Source organism: Anguilla rostrata, chromosome 8, assembly GCF_018555375.3.
Source record: "Anguilla rostrata isolate EN2019 chromosome 8, ASM1855537v3, whole genome shotgun sequence".
Lineage (NCBI taxonomy): Eukaryota > Metazoa > Chordata > Actinopteri > Anguilliformes > Anguillidae > Anguilla > Anguilla rostrata.
The window spans coordinates 39,987,028-39,992,836 of NC_057940.1; positions in this window are offsets into that span (position 1 = coordinate 39,987,028).

Below are 5,809 nucleotides of genomic sequence, written 5' to 3' on the forward strand. Positions count from 1 at the left end.
GTTTTTTATTTAAATTTAAGAGATACATAGCTTCGGAGCCCAGCCTTTGGAAATGAAGCACTGTAGAGCATGCCATGCAAGCAGCTGTCTTTTCACTTGTAACTGTTCACTGGTCTGTCCAAGTAACATTTTTCCCTTCTCTCTTGTTTCTTGTTTCATCTGTGAATAAACACACTGTCTAATTTCACAAAGCACAGCACCCACGGAAAGCTTTTCAGACTGCATCATGTAAAAATTATTCTGGAATGATGACAAAATTGCAAAAAGATAATTCCACAGATGAGCAAGAAGCAGAAAGCAAAAATAAACAACAGCACAAATCAACACAGATTCCTCTAAATGTCTGAACAAGGAGACAATTTCATATTTAAGAATTTAGATTGTCCAATATATGTAACTTTTCAGATTGTTTAAAATTTAAACTGGGGTAGTAAATGGTGAATGGTGGCCCTGCAATGGACTGGCAAACTGTCCTGGGATAGGCTCCAGCACCTTCCATGACCCTGGCCATGAATAAGCTGGTATAGATAATGGATGGATGGATGGATGAATACAGTGAAGGGCAGTTCTGGAAGTCTGTGGTTTTAATTATCCTCTTTAGATACAGATCCACAACGTGCCATGCAGGTCCACATGGTAGCAAGGTTCTCTCTTGCAAATGAACAAGCCTAGGAACAGAAAAGTTTCATAATTGAATGTCTTTTGGGTACATTTGAAAATCCACCTTCTTTTCTAATTACTGCTGTCTGGATCTATGCAGTTGCTATATTTAGCCAGGTTTTTCTCACATTCAAATTCCCTTCATCCCACCCACAGAGTGCACATATTTCTAGATAAGTGTAAAATAGAAAATTTGACAACAGTGACTGTTATGACGTTTCCATGGTAATGGCAAAATGTTCTGTAGCACCCTAAGGATACAATAGAGCAGCATATGCAGCATATAATGGGAAATGTTTGTGAAGGCGATTAAAAATGCCCATCCCTGTCAAAGTGCAATAGCGCTATAAAGCATAAGGAGTGCTGATCAAGGGTCAGTTTAGGTTTATATGCTCATCATGGATAAGGACTGGCTATGGACAGTAGAAGCATGACGGTAGATCAGCAATCCTACATTATTATATTTGGGCAATCACTGTTGACACAAGAAACTAACTCACGACTCAGGAAACTCATGACATAAGAACAATAGCCTTTATTTGTGTGCTGTGATCTCAAGGTGCCCTTCAGTATGGTGGAAAATATTGGCTTTTTGTTTGGGTCTCCTGGATATATGCAATTGTCTATAGTTATGTTCAGACTAAAAACACACAGCCAAGAACACATGCATGCTTGTTTCTTGACAACTGCTGGAAGAGTAGCCGGAAGTATTTCCTTTTATGTTTATAGAGTGGTAAACAAACACCAGTCATTAACAGCATTGAGTTGAACGGGCATCAACAATAAAACCCAATTTCCGGTTTTAATGAAACACGTGCAAACGATACTACATGAAATCTAAGCATTTTGTTTTGGGGGAAGTACCCATTTTGGCATCTCTCCTTCTGCCTATTTTTTACCGATGGATTTTGGAATTGACTATCGACAAGTTAAAAAGAGTCAAACCAGGACTTCAAGCCAAATGTGATTTGAGGTGGTTTAAACAGGGTGTTGTATGCATATGGCGTCTGCCAAATGCCTGTAATGTAATGTAATGTAATGTATTGCTACTACACTGCAATTCAGCACAGCCATACCTCTCCATTAGTGTTGTGCTGTACTTGCCAGGTGCTCAGCAATGGTAGGGTATTTGCGACTGTAATCAACAAGCACGACAGGCAGTGAAACTGAAGTGAGGAGTCCAGTCTCGGGGTGGTCTGCTGGGACTCAGTGCTGCGCTCTGATCCTCCTCCAGGATTCACAGCAAAGCCTGGACGTCCGCAGCATCTGATATGAGCTGTCCTTTCAAATCCTGGAATTTTGTCCAGACATTGTCATAAGCTCCTCTGAGAAACAAGCCGCAGCAACGCCCACACTGTGTTCAGTAATAACACGGGATAAGATTTGACTGATCGTATTATCATGTTCTATTTGCTGGAGACAGGTTCCTCATTTTCCTGGCTAATATTTTATCCTTAGGAATAGTTCAGTTTTTGAGTGTTCATGCAAAAATACTTTTGAATGTGAGACATGGCTGCAAGCTTTTGTGTTTCCACGTGTTTTAAATGCACATATTAAACAAACAAAATTACTTCATCCTGTCCAAAACTACCTCTTCTGAATGGGTAGTAATACTCATTAAAAATGATGTGCTTAACATCATAATACGTGTACCCATACTCCTAAGAGAGCAAGCATTCTGCTGTCAGCAGTTAGTAGCATGTTGCACTGTTGATAAAGCACATACAAGAATTTTCTGTTGTTTCCCATTTACATAAACATACAAGTTGCAATTAGAGATAGTTGCGCTCTGATTGGTCAGTGATCAGATGCACATCTGTCTTATTACAATCATTACTTTTTACCAACCCAACAGCCATTAGTATCACATTCACTAAAACTGTTAAATATTTGAATTAGTTACTGTAAGCCTTTTTGGTCAATTTCATCTTTATTTCAAAAGCAAAAAGAGGAGTGTAGTTCAGTGGTGATCCACCCCCATCCCAGAGAGCCACTGGGTAGGCTTTCCCACTGAAAACCAGCTGTCAGTTTAGGCCCAACCTTACTTACTGAGTAACAAGTATTGTGTGGCCCTCCAAGGTTGGCCACCACTGCTCTAGGCCTTCAAAAAATAAGGTTGGTACGGATTCAGGAATACATATATAATCAATGGTAAAGTAAATTTGATAATGGATCTGAAGTAAAGGGCAGCTACCATAAACTATCATTTTGTAAAGTATGAAACCATAAAGATCTTCACAGAGAAATTAATCATGTGGTATCAGCTGGTACCATGCAGTTCTAGACATATCTGCCAGTGTATCACAGCAAATAAATAAGCAAGATAACAGGATAGATGAGCAGTGAAGAAGACAAATTAAGATTTTTTTTTTTTGGGGGGGGGGGTGAGGAAGTAATATCTTTCATCAAAATTGCAAGGTGATGTTAATTTATCCCACGGTCATTCTGATTAGACCTGCACACAACATTTGAATTATGTCAAGTCTTGTTCCTGCAAGAGTTATGTCCAGTTCACAGGCCACAGTTTTTCCTCTAGACCCTTTAATATAGTCCCATGTGAATCACACCCCCACCCCCCATTCCATTTAACTGGCAATTTTGTTTGCATGCTTTTATATAAGGCATCTGTCAGGGATTTTTGCTTGTTACCTGCGTCCAGTGACAATCATAACATTCATTTTCAGGTTGTTTACTCCTCCTCTGTTTGCTTTCCTGCCTTCCAATGGTAAAGATGAGGCTCATTGCAGTATCCTGGTTTTCCCCACAGAGATAACGCAATGCACCCAATTTCTCATCTATTAGTTTTTCTTCTTCTTGAAGTTCATATCAGTTGATGTCAACCACAACATTTCATGGTGAAGCCCTCCTCCTTTTACCCCTGGAGCACCCATATGGATAAATATTTAATGCCGACTAGGATGGTCCCTGAAGTTGAGATGAAACAGGGCAGGGACATGAGGAAAACTAGCCATTGCGTGTGGCCCAAAGCTATCCTTCTCATATTCTGTTTGACCGTTGTCAATATTGGCTGCGAATGTTAAAAAAAAATACGCTGCAACCACGGACTGCCTGCCTTCATCCAAAAGAAACTTGCCTGGCCAACAGGGCACTTAGCATTAATTTATTATAGCCTAGATCTGAGTTATTCCCAGTGTAGTGGTACTGGCCTAAATTCAGTATTTGGTGCGTCACTGCACTGCACCCCCCACCTCCCCAAACCCAACCCCCTACCTGCCTCTCAGCATGGCTGTGGTATTCTGGGCCTATCTGCCCACAACACTCCAAACTTCTTACTTCTGACAAACCACGAAAGACAGTCAAATTTACTCATCTATTCTATCTGTTTTCCAATCTGAAAAGTCAGAAAGCTGCCCAGTTGCTTTTATTTATCATCAAGCAGAGAAATAGTACTCTTAAAGGTTTGAATATCACCTATATTTTTGGAAAAGTCATTTTGCCTCGGAAATTAGCATAATGTACTGAAATATAGACAATCATGTCAAAGGCATATATGTGTTGACGGAGAGCAATGAGTCACGTATAGTTTTTTATCTTTAAGGAGAGAAGAATTTTTGTGACATTTGGGAAGAGTTCATTCAGGTACAAAAATGTGTTTTTCTGTCTGCTGTCAGTCTAATCTCAGTTTTTGGTTCATGAAATGTTATCACCTTATTGCCTCATACAATCTGTACTCTTTTATCTCTCCATGGGAGAAGCAAGTGTGTTTGTTAAAAAATAGTACTCCGGATCAAAAATATGTGTTATCAACAGGATGGAAGCTCTTTGTTTGTATATCTTAAGGTATTCTAAAAATATTTGGTGATTCAGACCTCAAACACCCACAGCTACAATGGGAGAGTGCTTATATCGGATAGTGATTGATAACATTAATAATGCCACAGAGAGCCTAACATTATCCCTTTAATGCTCAGTTCCATTGATGAATTTGGCTTGCGATATCTCAGCAATCTAAAAACTTTTATCAGCCTCCCACGAGCAGTAATTCATTTTTCACACTTTTATCCTATTATCAATGTGAGAGTAATTTCCTAAAATAAACATTACTGTTGCCTCACACAGCATGTATAGTAAAAATTCTACAAAAAGCCCTTTGATTATTCAATTTTCAGAGTGTTATCTGTTATATAGTGCTGATTGCTCTATATTTTACCCAAAGGTACTTTATGGTATAGATATTATGTATATGTATACATATACTACATATGTGTGTGTGTATGTGTTCCAGTATTTTCATTGAGTATATATATATTGTAGAGCAGGATCTTGTGGCGATAATAATAATAATTAATAATTAATAATAACTAGACAATTCCAGCAGAAATAGTGAAGTGTGGTTGCCCCCAATGTGAAGTCAACTTTGTGCTGAACAGAGCTTTATACAAAATGTAAACATTATTCTTAGAGAAATATTCAGTGTTACTATTTTGGAAGAAGACAACGTGTTTCAGAAATCGTGTGCTAGGTAGTTGATATGGTGGTCTAGGCAGTTGCTAGAATGTTGTAAGTTGAAAGTTGGTTCAACTTAATTTATTAGTTGAGTTGAACGAACTCAAAAAATTAAGTTGAACCAACTAAAAAAGAATGAAAAAATTGAGTTCAACCAACTCAAAAAAATTGAGTTCAACCAACTCAAAAAAATTGAGTTCAACCAACTAAAAAAACTCAAAATAAATCAAAAAATTAAGTTGAACCAACTCAAAAAATTAAGTTGAACCAACTCAAAAAAATTGAGTTGAACCAACTCAAAAAAATTGAGTTGAACCAACTCAAAAAAAATTGAGTTCAACCAACTCAAAAAATTGAGTTCAACCAACTCAAAAAAAATTAAGTTGAACCAACTCAAAATAAATCAAAAAAATTAAGTTGAACCAACTCAAAAAATTAACCAACTAAAAAAACTCAAAATAAATCAAAAAATTAAGTTGAACCAACTCAAAATAAATCAAAAAATTAAGTTGAACCAACTCAAAAAAATTAAGTTGAACCAACTCAAAATAAATCAAAAAATTAAGTTGAACCAACTCAAAAAATTGAGTTGAACCAACTCAAAAAATTGAGTTGAACCAACTCAAAAAATTGAGTTGAACCAACTCAAAAAAATTGAGTTGAACCAACTCAAAAAAATTAA